This window comes from Typopeltis vanoorti, chromosome 23, assembly GCF_054136105.1.
Source record: "Typopeltis vanoorti isolate ZY-2024b chromosome 23, IOZ_Tvanoo_1.0, whole genome shotgun sequence".
NCBI lineage: Eukaryota > Metazoa > Arthropoda > Arachnida > Uropygi > Thelyphonidae > Typopeltis > Typopeltis vanoorti.
In genome coordinates, this window is record NC_143571.1 from 60,992,745 (window position 1) to 61,013,494 (window position 20,750).

The window sequence follows — 20,750 nt, forward strand, 5'->3', positions numbered from 1 at the left end:
CCCCAAAGCCTTTTCATTTGCAATTCTTCATGCAAAATATATCTTACGCGTTGTTTTGAAATGCCTATAAGTCCCAGCAATTTCACGCACTTTGACTCGCCGGTTATCCAATACCATATCGTGCACTTGATCAATGATTTCTGGTGTTGTTACACTTTTTGGATGTCCTTCACGTGGATCATCTTCAAGGATGGTACAGCTGCGTTTAAACTCGGCAGCCCATTTCTTAATTGTCAAAAATGAAGGAAAAGAGTGCCCATAAACTTTTATGAACTTTGAATGAATTTCTTTTGGCATTAAACCTTCTTTTACAAAGAATTTTATAACATCACAATACTCAATTTTATCCATTTCAAGAGATACAGACAACACTTTGGCTTCCTACAGCTGTATAAAAAAACTACTTCATAGAATAACTTGCAATTTCACATGGATGCTTGTGACAGATTTACCAACTTAGAAAAAAAAAAAAATCTTGCGGATAGCGTTGCCATTAATGGTCAAGGCCAAGAACTTTTCAGACCACTCATGTACAAATATAAGAAAAGTTACATAAAAAAATTATATATTTGGTTTAATCCTTTATCCAAGTGTAAGCAAACAAAGTTTGCACCTGAAGTATTTTCAGGACTGGGGCAACTCATAGTAAAGGTTTGTTGTTTTAAGGATACTTGCGACATAAGACTGAATGATATAATCACGTAATCACAAGAAAGATATTTATTTAACCAAATATTTCGGTCTGGAAATAGCAGACCATCGTTGGTGGTATTACAAGAACAGTTTAAAAAATATACAAGCTAGAATACTAACAATAGATCGTTGAAATTAGAACATGCCGCGTGATGTTATATCACTAAGTATGAAACGAAATATTTTGAAGTAGAAACATGATTGAATTTGCTATTAAAAAAAAAAAAAAAAAAAAAAAAAAACTTTTTTTTAGACGTTCTCCTCATTCGATCATCTTCAAATATTCTTACAACTACAGTATACAGGAAACCAACATTCACAGGTCGTTATATTCTGAAAGAATCAGCCCATCATCCATGTCATAAAACAGGAATTATAAAATGTCTCATCAAAAGAGCCAAAACTAATTGTTCTACTTTTGATTATCTACAGAAAGAACTTTCTACTATCCAGCAACACATGAAACTCAATGGCTTTTCTGAAAAAAGTATTCAACGTCTTCTTACATCTTATAATCCTCCACAAAACAACAAAGATTCAATACGTCGAGTACCTATTCCTTATATCTCCGGTATTTCAGAACCTATCGCAAGAATTTTGAAGAAATATGATTTAACAGCTACGTATTCTCCTATTAACAAATTGTCTTCTCATTTTCCTTTTCCTAAAGACAAACGCTCAACTTTATCTCTTCCTGGAGTTTATCAAATTCCTTGCAACTGTGATCTCTCTTACTTTGGACAGACTGGACGTTCTCTTGAAAAAAGAATCCAAGAACATCAATCATCCATTCTTCACAATAAACCTGAAAAGTCTGGTTTGGCTCAACACGGGATTGAAACTGACCACAGCATCCTTTGGTCCAAAACGCGCCTCTTACATAGATCCCGTTATAGGTTCGAACGTTTGTTCAAGGAAAGCGTGGAGGCCTTGCTCCATCATCCCAACCTGAATCGTAATGACTGCATATCTATATCAAAAATCTGGGAAAGCCTAATCAAGATTACTCATTAATTTTTTTTTTTTTTTTTTTTTTTTTTTTTTAATAGCAAATTCAATCATGTTTCTACTTCAAAATATTTCGTTTCATACTTAGTGATATGACATCACGCAGCATGTTCTAATTTCAACGATCTATTGTTAGTATTCTAGCTTGTATATTTTTTAAACTGTTCTTGTAATACCACCGACGATGGTCTGCTATTTCCAGACCGAAATATTTGGTTAAATAAATATCTTTGTGATTACGTGATTATATCATTCAGTCTTATGTCGCAAGTATCCTTAAAACAACAAATTCTTATCCTTCACGGGGAAAATGCTACCAAAATAACTGGTAAATTAGGAAAACTTTCAGTTATACAAGGTAGGTTACGAGCAAAGATTAATTTCTTAAAAAAGTGCCGCGACAACAAGATTATTCCCAATTTCGCTAAGATTAAAGAAACAATAAAATCTCCTGGAGCTCATAATATTTACCGGAACACAAGTTTATCTCTAATCCGTAATCAACTTAAAGCTGCTAAACGTGATCTTGCTATTCACAGTCATCAGACTTCTGATTTACGCACCTATATATCCACAAATTTGGATCCACATCTTTCTCACATAGTTCTAAATGTAGCTAAACGTTCTACTCAACGTGCTTATAATAAACTAAGTCAACATCTTAACCGTAAATATGAGGCTCTTTCGTCTAAACAATCCAAGCCATTCATAACTCCAGATAATTGGATTGTAAATATATCCGGACGTCCTTTGACTAAAAGCGAAACCCTCATCCTTTCAAAAGGACATGATTTTTCTATTGTTCCAAATAAAATACCATATCTAGATTTCCTAGTTAACATTGAAAGGAATCTTAATCATCTAACCAGCGATAAAGCTAATGCTCTTCGCTTAGAAGTCGCTTCTTCTCTACTTAAGGCTAAACTTCCTCCTTCTAACATATCTCCTTCTGAAATGAAATCTTTACAGTCCTTGAGAAAAAATAATCACCTCATTATCACTAAAGCTGACAAGGGAAAAGCAACAGTAGTTATGGACTCAGCAAATTACAGAAGAAAACTTTCTCTTTTGCTTCGAGATCGCTCCACATATCAAGAAATTGATTATAATCCAACCAACAGACAACTAAAGAAATTAAATTCTCTCCTTGATGAAGTCATCAGTTTGGATAAAGACACAATTGAAAGACTTAAAACTCATTTTGCAAGACCTCCTAGATTTTATGGCCTTCCAAAAATCCATAAGATTGACTATCCTCTTCGTCCAATAGTAGATTGCATTGATTCTCCTACTTACCGTATAGCCAAATATCTAGCTAAATTACTGAAATCTTACATTGGCAACTCGAGTTCTTTTTTAAAAAACTCCTCAGATTTCTTAGAAAAATTAAAAGATGTCTCATTACAACCTACAGATCTTATGGTTAGTTTTGATATAGAATCTTTATACACCAATGTACCTCTTAAGGAAACTTTAAAACTACTTGCTGACATCTTTCCTCAAGATATTATAAAACTATTCGATTTCGTTATACATTCTGGTTATTTCATATGTCAAAACAAATTTTATAGCCAAGTAGAAGGAACAGCCATGGGAAGTCCTCTTTCTCCAGCTTTAGCCAACTTTTATTTAGAACATTTAGAAAAAGTCCTCTTCACATCTAGTTTCCCTCTACCATCTTTTTGGGTAAGATATATAGATGACATATTTGCTATTTGGCCTCACAGTAAAAACACTTTATCTTCCTTTTTAAACAGTATTAATTCCTTACATCATCGCATAAAGTTTACTATGGAATTAGAAGAAAACAACCAGTTATCTTTTTTAGACGTTCTCCTCATCCGATCATCTTCAAATATTCTTACAACTACAGTATACAGGAAACCAACATTCACAGGTCGTTATATTCTGAAAGAATCAGCCCATCATCCATGTCATAAAACAGGAATTATAAAATGTCTCATCAAAAGAGCCAAAACTAATTGTTCTACTTTTGATTATCTACAGAAAGAACTTTCTACTATCCAGCAACACATGAAACTCAATGGCTTTTCTGAAAAAAGTATTCAACGTCTTCTTACATCTTATAATCCTCCACAAAACAACAAAGATTCAATACGTCGAGTACCTATTCCTTATATCTCCGGTATTTCAGAACCTATCGCAAGAATTTTGAAGAAATATGATTTAACAGCTACGTATTCTCCTATTAACAAATTGTCTTCTCATTTTCCTTTTCCTAAAGACAAACGCTCAACTTTATCTCTTCCTGGAGTTTATCAAATTCCTTGCAACTGTGATCTCTCTTACTTTGGACAGACTGGACGTTCTCTTGAAAAAAGAATCCAAGAACATCAATCATCCATTCTTCACAATAAACCTGAAAAGTCTGGTTTGGCTCAACACGGGATTGAAACTGACCACAGCATCCTTTGGTCCAAAACGCGCCTCTTACATAGATCCCGTTATAGGTTCGAACGTTTGTTCAAGGAAAGCGTGGAGGCCTTGCTCCATCATCCCAACCTGAATCGTAATGACTGCATATCTATATCAAAAATCTGGGAAAGCCTAATCAAGATTACTCATTAATTTTTTTTTTTTTTTTTTTTTTTTTTTTTTTTTTTTTTAATAGCAAATTCAATCATGTTTCTACTTCAAAATATTTCGTTTCATACTTAGTGATATAACATCACGCGGCATGTTCTAATTTCAACGATCTATTGTTAGTATTCTAGCTTGTATATTTTTTAAACTGTTCTTGTAATACCACCGACGATGGTCTGCTATTTCCAGACCGAAATATTTGGTTAAATAAATATCTTTCTTGTGATTACGTGATTATATCATTCATAGTAAAGGTGGTATAACTTCACATCACTTGCCTTAGTATCCCATAATGCAAAGCACATATCCTTATGGGTATGAATGCTATGCATTATGGGAAGGGTCACTACCAAACCGGTTTCGACCTTTATCGAGGTCTTATCAGTGGGAGGCAGACCCAGAGGTTGCGATACTAAGAAGTAATGCAGAAGTCATATTTTCATATATGAGTTGCCAAAAGGTGTCACAGCAGTAGCACACTCAGGATTTAATCTTGAGGGGGGGGGGGTGGATCAGAGCTTAGTAGGCGATTTGAGAATACACACTATGCATCGCATACGACCTATGACTGAGCATCTGCAATGATCATAAGTGGGATAGGAATAGAACACACGATACAACAAAAATTTAAAAAAATGAATTTTAATTTGGAAAAGATTTTTGGAAAATTTTCTAGCTTTTTTTGGTGGGCAAGCTCCTTATGGGTATGTATAATGCTATGCATTATGGGAAGGGTCGCTACCCAAACCAGTTTCCCTGTATTATGTGCAAGGTCACCTCTCCAAAAATTTGTGAGATCCCCCAGATCACCCACCACTGCGCGACCTGAAGGATCATTAAACTTAGCAGTTGTTCCCCTCAGTAGCAGGACCTTTATTGAGGTCTCATCAGTGGGAGGCAGACCCAGAGGTGGTGATACTAAGGTGGAAGTAATGCAGAAGTCATATTTCCATGTACGAGTTGCCAAAAGGTGTCACACCTTATTACTAAAATTCTCTGGATTAGAGATAGTTGGATAACAAGGCAAGTGATGTGGAGTTATACCACCTTTACCACGAGTTGCTCCAGTCCTGAAAATACTTCAGGTGCAAACTTTGTTTGCTTGCACTTGGATAAAGGATTAAACTAAATATATAATCGGTAGCATAACCAAGTGAAAAAACTTCCATCAACTATCTCTAATCCAGAGAATTTTAATAATGAGGTGTGACACCTTTTGACAACTCGTACATGGAAATATGACTTCTGCATTACTTCCACCTTAGTATCACCACCTCTGGGTCTGCTTCCCACTGATTAGACCTCAATAAAAGTCCTGCTACTGAGGGGAACAACCGTTAAGTTAAATGATCCTTCAGGTCACTCATTGGTGGGTGATCTGGGGGATCTCACAAGTTTTTGGAGCGGTGATCCTGCACATAATACAGGGAAATTGGTTTGGGTAGTGACCCTTTTCATAATGCAAATGTCCTTATGGGTATATTATATATACCCATAAGGACATGTGCTTTGCCTTATGGGATACTAAGGCAAGTGAAGTTATACCACCTTTACCACAAGTTGCCCGAGTCCTGAAAATACTTCAGGCGCAAACTTTGTTTGCTTACACTTGGATAAAGGATTAAACTAAATATATAATTAGTAGCATCTTCTTTTCAGCCATTTTCTGTCCACTGCTGGACAAAGGCCTCCTCCAGTTCTTTCCACCTTTCTCTGTTCTTGGCAATGGTTGACCAATTTTCCCCAATTGGTAGCATAACCAAGTGCTTGCATAAAAAAAATAATAATTAAACATCCTGTTTCTACATGCTATGCAATATTTTTATTAAAAATAATAATCACAGAAAGGTTTTCAGCTTGGTTACAAAGTATATTATGTGCAACAAGAAATTTTTGCATAATAAATAGGAACAGTCAGCATTAATACACAATTTTAATCTGACAAAAAAAATTAAGTATAATTATATTAATAATAAAAGTTCTGTTATTACTGGAATCCAAAAGCCAGACAGGATCAAAATGGTTTCAGAGTGCATGGGCTTATTGTTGACTGGATAATTTTTGTTCTTACTTGGGAAAACTGAGATATAAGACTATTCCTTTTCAATCAGCAAAATCTTCAGGCAGTGGTTGGCAACTCTCTATGATGAATTTACAGCTCACTTTTAAGTAACCCACACATTAAGTGGGTCAATATTTTGGTGACTACCCATGCAAGTTGGTATGGAATAACAGTTGAGGTGGGCACTTCCAGACCTTGTGTTCTGCAAGAAGAAGAAAAAAAAAAAACTTTTTGTTTTAATGGGCCAAAAAGATACAGTATGTACACATCCAAAAAAGTAATGATTTTTTCCTCCGCCTCTTCAACTAATTATAGAGGTGTATGTCTCAGTCTCTAAATCACTTTTAATACGACAGATCATTTATTCCATTTACAAAATTTTAACCTTTGTTATTAAATTGGGAATGATATGATGTTTGTCCAAGTTATAGAATTAAGATAATTAAATAAGTGTCACTGTTTGTCTGAAACAAAATCGGTATTAAAAATAAAAATTTAATCAGATATCTGTGCACTTCTCTTGACAAATCTAATTCAGATCCTATATTTTCTATCTAATACAATTATTTGAAACATTCCAACAGGATATTAAACTATAATTAACTTTTATATAACCCTAATCCTGAATATCCCAGTAACATGTACCCTACTGGAAGGAAGAAAAATCCAGTTCACAACCAATGCATTTCAAAAATACAAAGAATATCCCATTGCACAAGAGTGGTGTAAAGACTGATGTACCCAATTATTGACCTATCAGTATCTCTGGAATGGTGAAGATTTTGAAAAAGTTGGTTAGGGCCCACATTCAGAAATGGGCTGAAAGATAATCTATACTTTACAATGAACAGCATGGGTTTACTAAAGGAAGATCATGTTTAAGTAACTTTTTTTTTTATGTTGAGCCTATACACGAGAGGTTGGTTGATTAACCTATAATACATTAGTACTGTATATGGGTAATGGGTTGGGAAAGGAGGAACTTGTTTGCATTTGATTTGAAAGACTGTACATGGGTGGTCTGGAAAGCTCTTGCCCTCAACCATAGATGGCAACACTATCGGCACAATTTTTTTTTCCAAGTTGGTACATCTGTCATAAGCATCCATGTTAAAATGTAAGTCATTGTTTTATACAGTTGTCTGGAGCAAAAGTGTTGTCTATATCCCTTGAAATGGATAAAATCGAGTATCATGCAGTTATAAAATTCTTTGTAAAAGAAGGTTTAATGCCAAAAGAAATTCATTCAAAGTTCATAAAAGTTTATGGGCACTCTTCTTCTTCATTTTCCACAATTAAGGAATGGGCTGCAGAGTTTAAACATGGCCGTACCAGCCTTGAAGATGATCCACATGAAGGATGTCCAAAAAAGTGTAACAACACCAGAAATCATTGATCAAGTGCACGATATGGTATTGGATGACCGGCGAGTCAAAGTGCATGAAATTGCTGAGACTATAGGCATTTCAAAAGAATATGTAGGATATATTTTGCATGAAGAATTGCAAATCAAAAAGCTTTGCGTAAGATGGATGACACTCTTGCTAACAGCAGATCAAAAATGTACTTGCATGAAAATCTCTGAACAGTGCTTGGAGCGTTTTAACAAGAATAAAACTGATTTTGTGCATCGATTCGTTACTATGGATGAGACTTGGATTCACTATTACACACCAGAATTCAAACAGCAGTCAAAACAGTGGACAGAAGCTGGTTCCATCAGCAGGAAAAGTCATCTGTGTTTTGAGATGCTAAAGGCATTTTGTTTATTAATTAACTTGAAAGGGGTAAAACAATAACTGGGGAATATTATCCTGACCAGACTAGACGAAAAAATTTGTGGTAAAAGACCTGGTTTGCAGAAGAAAAAAATCACCCTTCATCAAGCCAATGCACCTGACCACAAAGGTGTTTTGGTAATGGGAAAATTAAAGGATCTGCATTATTAATTGTTGGAACATCCATGCTATTCCCCAGATTTGACTCCTTCTGACTTCTATCTCTTCCCAAAACTAAAAATCTTCCTTGCTGGCTAGCATTTTTCTTTGAATCAAGAGGTGATTGCAGCTGTAGAGGGGTATTTTTCAGTTCTTACTGAGAACCAGTACAGAGATGGGATGATGATGCCTGAGCATTGCTGGAATAAATGTATTTGTCTTAAGGGAGATTATGTTGAAAAATAAAAATAATTTTTAAATTATAAATTAGTTTTTCGTTGTTAACGCAAAAACTTTTCAAACCACCCTCACATTGCAAAAGTTGGTAAAATAGTTCAAGGAATTACTTGGATATTGAAAAACATTCTAAGAATCTCTGCTAGTAAAGATAAGGAAGTTATTATCCCTCTTTATAAGGATATGCTTTGGTCACTTATTGACTACTGTGCACAGAATTTGGTCACCTGGGTTTCTTGGGGAGACCAGGAGGTGGTCAAAAAAATTCAGAGATGAGTGACCAAGTTGAGTTGGTCACTCATCTAGTTGACTACAGAGTTTCCCATAATCACTCATCTTATAATTCCACATATATCCTTTTTTTTTGGCAGTAACCTTTCCTCGTTTCACCACTTCCCAAACAAGTATCTCATGATTACTCTCACCAACCAGCGGCAGTGTCAATCCTTATTAACAACAGCATTACAAAGTTTAGTTGATAGGCAGAAAAGAAGCGACATGATAGAAACTTTTAAGATATGAAAGGGATCTTATAAAATTGATGCATGGAAAATTTTTCAATATATGACAAATAGAGAACTAAGGACCATCCGTGGAAGTTGTGTAAGTGTGATTAGTAGGGACGTGTGCGGAGACGAGATTTTTTGCATGGAGAGTGGTGAGTGAGCGGAATGGATTGCCAGAATTGGTTGCGAGTTCCCTGGTGGTAAATAGATTCAAGGAAAGGTATGATAACATTTGTGTGTATGATGATATTTGGGTCTCCTGCAATGAATCTCCAAACTCCATGGAAATGCCGTAAATAATAATAAAAAGCAGGGGCCCCGAGAATAGAACCTTGAGGCATGCTACTGGTTACCCTCCTTTTTTTAGATACTTCTCCATCATACACAACTTGGTGGTATTGTTCAGAGAGCCAATCACCAATCCATCTAACCAATATATGATCTATTCAAATCCTCTGCAGCTTGTAAACCAACTTATCATGAGGACATCTATCAAATGCTTTTGCAAAGTCTAAGAATATCACAGTCAAATCTCCCTTATATAACAAACATACTTGTTGCCTTATCATAAAATGCAAGTAAATTGCTAAAATAAGACATACTCTTTATAAATCCATCATAAAGAATACTGTATCCATCAACCCAATCTGGTATTTTATTCCCAGTCAGTCTTTTTAACACCCTGATTATAAATGCAGTTATGCAGACTGGTCTATAATTGGAAACTTCTGTCCTACAACCATGCATGTGAAGTGGTACTATCTTGCCTTCTTTCCACTCCTTAGGAAACTTACCCACTGTAAAACATTCATTAAATAACCAAGTCAATGGTATAGCTAACTGTTGTGCACATTCCTTAAAATAGGTGGTGATATGTCATCCATTCCCAGAGCCTTAGCCCAATTAACCCAATCAACACCTGACCCACTTCTGATTTTCACTTCCAATTCTCCTAATTCTTGCCTCCCTTCTACATATCGCACAGCATCATTTACACCAGTATGATATGCACTGATAAAATGTTCATTCAATAATTCCACTATATCCTTTTCAATAGTCAACTCTGCTGCCATGACTATCCACCAGTGTCAACTTGTCATAATTATTCTTCCTCCTACCTGTCATATAGTAGAGGAATTTCCTTGAATTAACTTTGGTCTGACCAGCCACTCTCCTCTCATACTGCATTTTTTCTTTACCATGCTTGTCACCTTCTTAGCCTGCTTTATATTCTTCATGGATCTGATCACCACCAACTATCTTGTACTTCTTACCGGTGGCGGCCGGTGAAAATTTTAAGTGGGGGTGCTGCATATACAAAAAAAAAAAATTTTTTTTTTCCTAATCAGTAACAAATTTATTAATAAATAAATTTACATATTAAAAATTGCTTTATTAAAAATATTTCATCCTCACCACGGACAAACACCAATAATAAAAGTTTCATATCAATGCAAGCGCAAATGAATATCAGTGTTAGATCTCAGTGCAATTTGTTTTGTGTAACGATAATTGAAAAAATGAAATTCTTTTCATATTTTCAACAGTGACACTCATCATAATTCAGCCTTGTATCTATAATAAATAATTATATGTTATTTTAACAAAATAAAATAAGATTGACAAAAAATAGTTCAACACACACACCAATAATAAACGTTTCATATTTCACAGAAATAACGCACAATGAGCATACTAAAGATACACTGCCGTTTGGGTAGTGTGGGAATAACGTAACATGCAATGACAAGTGCAAACGAATATCAGCGTTAGATCGCAGTGCATTTGTTTCATAATCTAAAGCATTAATTGAACAATTCCAATTATTAACTATTCAATCAATGTCAAAACATAAGCTGTAACCTTTAACATGTTGTATTGCATTTATATAATGTTGTAGGCATTGTTATTATTTATAAACACAAACAAAATTTAAATTCCTTGGGGGTGCTGCAGTGCTTATGTACCACCATTGCTTCCTACATAACATTTTCTTTTCCAACAGACCTTGCCTGATTTCACTTCATCTATTTCACTGCTACTCTGTTTACTCACTTAACCATTGGTATTCAGGTAAGCAGTGGCGGACTGTTAACTTTGGGGGCCTATCCAACTAATCAAAATTAACCCAAGTTTGGGTTAGTTGTGGTGACTCATTTGCCATTTTGTCGAAAAACTGTTTTTTTTTTATCCTTTTTTAATAGAAAAAATTATAGGCAACAGACAGTGATGAACTTTTTTTATTTTATTTGATGCACTTGGATATACAAACTTTTATATACAGTTATAATGAAAAAAGGTTTTGTATACATAACAAACATCAAACATAAATAAAATATATTAGGTATTACTTTTAGTAACAAGCAAAAAAACGAAACAACAAATTATCACGTAAAGAATAAAGACCAAGAAAAAAATAAAATAAAAATAATACTTATTCTTAAAAATAAAATAAATAATACATTCCAGGAGTTATATAATGTAAGTTTTTTTAATACATTAAAGAGACATTTAAAGAGTAACTCTTCTGCATTTTTGCACTGCAAATTCTTTTATTTGATCATCACATTGTAATTCTTTGGTTAAATCACAGTTTATGGAAAGAATCGATAAATAATTTAATCTTTCATTCGTCATTGTTGTCCTATATGTGTTTTCTATATAGGACATCCTGGAGAATGCTCCACCTCACAGCTGGTGATTGGCAAGGCCAAAAAACATTTTTAAGATTGTATAGCAATTCGAAAAAACATCAACAAGTTTCTTTTCATAAATTAGCTTGAATATATCATCGCACGAGTCATATGAGTCTGGCTTAGTCTGTAAGTAGGATTTTAACTGAATGCATTCGTTGACTAAGTCCGTGCGGTTAGCCTAGTGGCTTTGTGCTTCGCAACCATATGCCTGGGGAAGGAGTGTCCTAGGTTCGATTCTCGTCGGAGATGTGAGGAGCTGAAGGACCTTCCTCAGCCATAGCCAAGTTAGCCGGTCTTGGGCGCGGGCAGTAGGGTTTTTTTCGCCAGTTTATCTGGTGTTTTTCATCCCGCAAGCAGGCAAACCGGCCCCGTGAACACACAGGGATACAGCCAAGAATACTTTGAGGCATAGGAGTGACCATTCTATCCTCGTATTTCGGTTACGAAATCCAAGCATGCTTGGAAGGTTGTGGGCCTTAAAGGCCTGTTAAAGCCATTGGGATAGGATTCGTTGACTAAATGTTCGTCTATATCATCCGAATAATAATCAATAACATTACGTGCACTTTCCAAGTCAATATTTTCGATATTAATGTCTTGCAAATCCATTAAAAATCTGAATCTTTTGCTAAATTCCCTGCAGACATGGCCTCTTCTGTTTAAATCCATAATCAACTTATCTAATGCAACGTATAGCATATCCCATTTAAAATTTTTCTGCTTCATTTAGCAAAACTTTCTCTGTAGATTTTTCCGAAAATTTTGAAGTAATACGTCTCTTTTTGAAATCACTGTATTTTTTTCCACACTAGTACTTAATTTTTTGGTTGTCTCCTCGTATTTGTTTAGTTTCTGATCTGGTTGTTTTCTCATAAGTTGCTCATGAACACTTCTAATGACGTAATCAATTTCTCACCTTCACATATGTCTGAACGTTTTTGTTAACTAAATTGAATCGCCCTAAAATTTCTTCCAAAAAACAGTTAAAATCGCAGTTTCAAGTTTCACCAAATCATTATATAATTTCTGTGCCTCTCTTCGAAAATCAAGTTTCTCATCTATATTGTCACTAAACGTTTTTAATATGTTCATGATATCACCGTAATTATTTTTTAAAACTCTAACAGCATCATAGTGACAAGACCATCTAGTCTGGCTTAAACCTTTTATCGAAAATTTCAGTTTTGTTTCACGATTTAGAAGCTCCCACCTATGGGTAGATGCAGAAAAGAAAACATATATTTGTTGCACTATTCCAAAAAAAGTTCACAATTTGAGTTGCAACTTTAATCGCTTCTCCTCCAACTAGATTTAGGGAATGCGCAGCACACGGCACATAATCAGCATATTCATTTTTTTGTTTGAGATGTGCTTGCACACCATTGTATTGGCCAGACATATCTGCCATGTTGTCAAAAGACTGTCCTCTACAATTATCCAATGGCAGTCCATTTTTTTCTAGAAATTCTTGTAAGGAATTGAATAAAGATAGGCCAATGTGACTACAAATTTTGATGAAAGATACACATCTTTCATATACTTTTCCCTCAAAACAATATCGTACTATAATAGCTAGTTGGTCATCATGGGATTGTGTCGAGTCCATCACAATTGAGTAGTACTTTGCATCGTCACTATTTATTTCAGCTATAATTCTTTTTATTACTTGTTTTCCCATAATCTCTATTATTTGTTCATAAACTGTTTTTGATAAGTACGAAGTGAAAGGCTTTGGTCGCAGTTCTTGTTATTGGATATGTTTGCGCATGAATGGATAGAACTCTGCTAGTAATTCCAGAGCCCCCATAAAATTACCATTGTGCGGAAAGCCAAATATTTCCTCGTGACCTCTGAATGCTAAGCCTCTTACACTTAAATATTTCACAACTGCAATAACACGTTTTAGGACATTGTGGTAATATTCCGTATCTTTTCTTAGTTGCTCCTGCAACTGTGTGTAAATAACAGACTTATTTTCTTTGCGTGTTAACCATACTAACAATGATTTCCTATGTTCATTAGAATTTTTGGGACTTTCTAAACATGGGTCTATATGTTTCCAGTCAGAGAATCCGGTTGTGTATTGAGAAGGGATTTCAGAGAAAAGTTTGCACACTAGACAAAAAACACTTCCCATACTGGTAGAATAGCACAACCAAGATCTTTCCAGTAATTGACCATTTTTAATTTTTTTTTGCAAAGAACTTATTTGAAAATTATCTGTTTTGTTCTTTGTAATATCTTGTTGAAACTGGATATATATTTTTTGGATCTTTATTTTGGAAATAAGTCATTTCGTGTGAGAGACAATGATTAATAAAATTATCATTTAACTGTGTAGGCCACACACCTACATCAACATATTTAGCAAGCAACTCTGCATTTTTTTAAGCCTCTTCTGCTTCTTTATCATTGCAAAACAGCAACAGAGACTTAGAGAGCTGATCATCTAGGTCTTGTATATTTTTATCTGATGCTGAATGTCCGTCAACATCAACATTGTTTTTAGAGGTTCTCACTTGTGATTTTAGTCCTAGTAATTCTTCGTTATTGTTATATACATTTTGTTGTTTTTTCTGTTTCTCTTCGGTTAAGTTATTCTCTCTTTCGCTTATTACTGCACCTATATCGTTTAGATTTTTATTCTCCAATACAAAAAAATTTGAAATTTTGGCACATTTATTTCTTTCTTTTTCTCTATTTAATTGTGTTTTTCAGCTCCGCTTTTATATTTTCTACCAGACATTTTTTTAGGTATTTATTTAATCTGAAAAGAAATAAAAAAAAAAACAAAAAAAAACCACCACCATATTAGGTTGTTTAATGTTTAATGTATATTTATTTAGTAAACTTTGCCAATACTTACCAGTGAAGAAATGAAACACACCTGAACAGTACACTTCACCGAACAAATGATTATTTAATATTCAACTATACTGTACTATACATAACCTCAAATGTCAAAAGGTGAGAGCAGAAAGTATATACGTGAGAGCTATGCTAAGCTAACAAGCTTTAGATGCGCTGGATGAGCTAGACTTCACTCCCATTCTGACGTTGCTATATTATTTGCATAATTGACAAATGACAAAGTATATTTTGATTTTACTGACTACCGACAGAGGCGATAGAAGACAGAGCCGTATTTACTGTCATTTAAAACATTGATATTTAATTCAAATCCAATAATGTTGCAAATTAACGATTTTAACGTTACCTAGGTAAGAAAAAATTTTGTATAATTTATTTTTTCTTAAATTTGTAATTTAAATTGTTTTTATTTTTATTTTTTTGACCGCGAAGGGGCTCTTTGATTGAACGGGGCCCTGGGCTGAAGTCCATAAAGTCCATGCCTAAGTCCGCCCCTGCAGGTAAGACAGTGTCAGACACTGCCTTATGAATTCCCATGTGCTATCAACATATTTTCTGCACAGTTCATCTACCCAAGGTATTGATGCTAGTTGACTAAAGAGTTTCCCATAATCACTCACCTTATAATTCCACATATATCCTTTTTTTTTTGGCTGTAACCTTTCCCCGTTCCACCACTTCCCAAACAAGTATCTCATGATTACTCTCACCAACCAGTGGTAGTGTCCTTATTGACAACTGTGAAGTTATCACCAAATCCAAAACACTAAAGCCTCTAGTATGCTTCCATCACATGCTGCTTAAGATATTTATCCCTCAGAAATTCAACAAACTCGCTTTCCATGTTCCCATACACTATTTCCTCCTTCCATTTTGTATTCCTGTAACCTAAAGTCTCCCATCAGATCACCTTTTTACATGCTCGATCAATTTGCGTAAACATTTCACAGTCAGTATTCTCTACATTTCCTATAGCACCATCCTATCAAATATACTAGCTAGTAATTTCAACTTCACACCATACAGATTTAAAATCTACACATGTGCTATCAACTTCCACAGTTTGTGGACACAATTCCTCCACCACCACACAATCCCACCACTGCCAGTTTGTTTTTTGGTCACTAGCAAACGTGGAGGTAGTCTTCAGTTATGCTAGAAACCGTATTTTTAAATTAAAGTATAGTGTGGCTTTTTGTCTCAAATTGTGCCCTTCAGTGGTGTTATTGTTTGAAACTCAGTTGTATATATTGTGTTTTCACTACTTCAGCATCTAAAGATGGGGTCCAATGAGAGATGTATGTCAGCGGCTCAGAGGACCTCTATACGAAAGTCTGGCTCTGCGTTGGATTTTTCGCAATGGATGCGTTGCGGAAACTTCTATATGTATGCGCCGAAGAATGTGAAGGATCTGTGGACTGTTTGGCTAAATGAGAAGAATGAAAATGTCGACGTATGTGAGGTGTCGGGATAGGCTGGAGCGATCAGGAATGGAAGCAGACAGGACCATAGCGGAAGAACTTTGGCAGGACTTACTTCGTGAAAATGAAAAGTGACCATCTTCTGCAAGAGGAATTGGAAGTGCTCAGTAAGGAGGTTCTGGAAATTAAAACTGAGTTAAATGTGTTGAATAGAGAAATTAGGACTATGGAGATTACTTTAGCTATAGTAACTAGAACAGGATTAAGTATGGGAGAGTCTTTGGTGATTGATGAAGTAATAAATAGTATGGGAGTAAACAGAATGAAAACACAAGAGGTCTAGAAGAAATGAGATGTTGTGAGAGTGAGGGAGTAAGTAAAAGAGCGTTGAGTAATGAAACTGGAAGAGTCATGCTGAATAGCATGGAAAATGAGGCCGCGAGTGATGCTTGTTTGGACTTGAATGAAGTTATGATATGGTGATTCTATGATTAAGTGTATGGTGAGCAGTATGCCTGAGGAGTGCTTGGCTGGTGGAACAATAGAGAGAGTGGCTTTAGCAATAAAGAGAGGGCATGATGCAGAAAAGATGATAGTTATGGTAGATACAAATGACTTGAGTGGTAGTATAAATCGGGTAGCAAAAGATTTAAGAACATTGTTAGATATTGTGAAGAAGAAAAGTGTCAGTGGGAGGATAGTGTGTGCTGCCTCATTTTGACAATTATGAGTTAAGTAGACGAGTAATTATAACAAATGATATGATTGTAAGAATGTGCAAAAAAAAAGGTCTGGAATTTGTTGATGTCTGGCGTGTGTTTTGAAGGCAAAGGACAGCTGTATGCAAGAGATGGGTTGCATCTGAACATGGAAGGTCATAAGCAATTGAAGAAGTTACTGTTTTTCTGAACAAGTTGAAGTAATTGAAGAGGGAAACTAAAATTGAAAAGGTTGAGTTTAAGAGGGAGAAACTTAAGCAGTGATTGATTATTTGTTGATCCTTATTCGTGGAATAAATTGCAGAATAGAGTGGATAAAAATTGGCATGGGGCTACTGAAATTAGTGACATGTATATCAGTTCTAAAGCGAATCTGCAATTGTTGTATACTAATGCAAGAAGCATTCGAAATAAGAGAGAAGAATTTTTGGCATTAGTCAGTGCCTCACCAAAAGTTGTAGGCATTAGTGAAAATTGGCTGTCAGTAGAAGATCTGGTCACTGGAAATATGATGGGTACAGTATTTTCAGGGAGGATAGAGAAGATAGAACGTGGGAAGGATTTGATGATAGCTGATGAGTTGCAGCCAAAGAAAGTAGTATATCAAGATGATAGACATGTGAATGATAGTTCTTTTGAGGCAGTCTGGTATGAAATAGTGACCAATGCAACCAAATATATAGTTGGTTGCTACTATAGGCCAGTGGGTACAGGTGGTGATATTGAATTCATGCATCAGCAAATTAGTGCAATGAGTGCAGGGTTAGTGATTATTATGGGGGATTTTAATTATGGTGATATCAATTGGAAGAAGGAAATATCACGTGGCAAAAAGGAAATGGAATTCATACATCTTCTACAAGACAATTACTTGAAACAGCACATAACTGAAGAGACATGTGGTGTGAGAGTGTTGGACCTGGTCATTGGTTCAGAGGATATATGCATAAGTAAGGTGTCCTCATTAACTCCAATTGGTGAGAGCAATTATGTGGTATTGACTTGGGAGGTTACAAAATTTGTGGATTTTGCTCATAAGAAGGTATATATTCGAAACTACAGGTTAGGCAATTATAACAAGCTTCAGAGTGAGCTTGCAGCTGTCCCATGGCAAAATATATTGCAGGGGAAAGATGTTAGCAGTGCATGGGATAAAATCAGCAGGTATCTGAGGAAGGCAATATCAAACTAACATGAAAATTGAAGTTAAGGAATCGGAGGTACTTAGTATATTGCAAAATTTAAATGCAAACACTGCTGTAGGTTTAGATGGAATTCAGCTTAGGTGTTGCATGAATGTGCAAATGAATTGTCAATGCCTCTTACTTGGTTATTTAACTTAAGTTTGAACTCTGGTATGGTCCCTAGGGAGTGGAAGGAAGGAAAAGTAGTTCCTTTTCATAAAGGTGGCTCTAAAAGTGCAGTAGTTAATTACAGACCAATCACCATCTCGGGAGTGGTGATAAAAGTATTGGAAAAGTTGGTTAAAGACAAAATTCAAGAATGGGTGGATCAGGATATGATACTCTATAGGGGCCAACATGGTTTTGTTAAAGGTCGATCCTGCCTTAGCAATTTATTAACTTTTTATAATAGAATAACATCTGAGTTGAACAAAGGAAATGGCTACACAGTGGTACTTCTGGATTTTGCTAAGGCTTTTGACAGGATACCCCCCATGGAATACTGTTGCACAAATTGGTGCAGATGGGAATGGATAGTAAACTGGTGATATGTATAGGAGAATGGCTCAGGGAGAGATACCAGAAGGTGGTGTATGGAGGAGCAGAGTCCAGGATGAGGCAGGTGACCAGTGGTGTGCCTCAGGGCTCTGTGCTTGTGCCATTGTTGTTTAATTCGTACATAAATGATATAGGAAATGGCTTAAAGGGAGATATTCAGTTGTTTGCTGATGATGCAAGTTAGGTAGTGCAATAATTAATCAAGCTGATGTAGAGAGCTTGCAGGATGATTTAAATAATGGCAAAATGGGCAAAGGGTAATAGATCCTAGTTCAATGTGGAAAAGTGTAAAGTTATACATTTTCAGATTAAAAGATTACTAGCTGTGTACTACATTGATGGAACGGTACTCCAAGAGAGTAATGAATAGGGAGATGAAGTTAAGGGAACACAATGCTAAGGTGTCCAAGATTGCACATAGGATTACTTGGTTATTGAGGAACACACTAACATCCAGAGATAAAAATGTTATTATTCTCCTTTATAAAGGTTGATACTTCCACATTTGAATTACTATGCTCAGGTCTGGTCACCTGGATTCCTTAGAGATGAGGAGGTTGTAGAGAGGGTTCAGAGGAGAGTGACTAAGTTGGTGAGTGATGTAAAAAATGCTCCCTACATTGATAGGGAGCATTTAAATTACTAAAAGGTTTTTATAAGATTGATGCAGGGGAAATTTTTCAGCTGTGTGATAGTGATGGAAGAACAAGAGGTTATCCCTGGAAATTAAGGAAAAGTGTGGTTAACAAGGTTTTTTGCCTGAAGGGTGGTGAATGAGTGGAATGCATTGCTCCAACTCAGTTGGGCAATGCATTCCACTCATTGTCCAACTCAGTTGTGAGTTCTTCGTCTGTAAATTAATTAAAAAAGAGATATGATAGATATTGTTTTGATAGTTTGGGTCTCCTGCAATGAGTCTACTGACTTTATGGAGATACCCGTAATAATAATATAATACTCTCCCTCTTCTTTTCACCTTCCTATCCTTCTGGAAAATTGTATATCCTTCCATTTCTATTCCCCACATCACATCATACTCAGACAACCACATTCACTTATACCAATTATCTTTGGGTATACTGACCCAATCAATGTCACAAACTCGGCTCTCTTATTTCAAGTACTACTTACATTTGTATGCAAACGTAATAATCCCTGTGTCTTTGAAAGTGTTCTATCAACATTCTCTACTCTAGCTGTTAGACCACACCTTGCTCTTCAGTCTGACCACTCCAGTTTCCCTAATCTTGACTCTGATTGCCTTTCATACCTGTCTCATCTTCACATTTATACATTCTATCACCCTGCCCTGATGCAACCACATATCCATCTTCCTCCTATCCTACAACTCGTTTGACTGTGCTGTCCTACTTCACAAGTACCCTTTGATCATTAGCTACATATATCATTCATTCTGCTGTGCCTTCTCAGCTAACAATAGCCTTTCTAAATGCCCAACACCAAACCAATTCAAATGCAATCCATCAATTATAAAATATTCCAACTTTCCTTCAAATTCACTCCACAGACTCACAAACTGAACTTCCTCTGCTTCATACAACTCAGCCATCTTGCTATTATCTCTGCTCTCTTTCTCAACTCACTGTCATATCTGGGAAACACACTAACAACACTATTATCCTTTACTTCCCACAACAACAACTTCCTCAAGTCTCCATCAACATTCCTTTTTTTTTTTTTAACAAGTCCTTCGTGCACACAATTACTATATATTTTTTTATTCATCATAAAAATTATGGAAACAACTATCATGCTTCAGTTTAATACAAACCAAAATAATCACTCGATGTTTCGATTTTCGCATTAAGGTCACCATGTGAAGTATACTCATATATACAAAGAAACAAGCTGCACAGTCTACATGGTATGCTAAAGTTACATTCATTACCTATATCATCTCCTAGATTCAACAGATACAGTCTCAGTAAATAACAATAAAAATCTATCAGACCACATGATGGTAATCATCAATATAAAGTACAGACCCCTAAATCATGGGCCTGGATTCTGGCACATGAACCCAACACTAAAGAGCCAGACCTACTAGCAACACTGGAAGAGACAGTAACTACGAAGTGGGAAACAGTAAAAACAGAACTAACTAGAACACAAAGACCACTAATGGAATTGTGGGAAAACCTGAAGGAGTAATGTTGCAAAATCATAATGGAATGGGGGGAAAAACAAAAAAATTAAGAACAAAGACAGATAACTTCCATACTCTACAAAAAAA

General features: G+C 35.5%; 2 protein-coding genes across 5 annotated transcripts in view; one reads left to right on the forward strand and one right to left on the reverse strand.

The window, feature by feature from the left end:
• Positions 1-20,750, forward strand: part of sni (SDR family oxidoreductase sniffer) — a 213,286-nt gene that overhangs the window by 91,400 nt on the left and 101,136 nt on the right. The window lies entirely within an intron of this gene.
• The window catches only part of LOC150093899 (uncharacterized), a 47,288-nt gene continuing 32,442 nt past the window's right edge, over positions 5,905-20,750 (reverse strand). For all 3 annotated transcript variants that reach the window (XR_016550311.1, XR_016550312.1, XM_090412859.1), the window contains one exon: positions 5,905-6,569. The gene's annotated coding sequence lies outside the window, so the exon portion shown is untranslated. The remainder of the gene's footprint in view (positions 6,570-20,750) is intronic.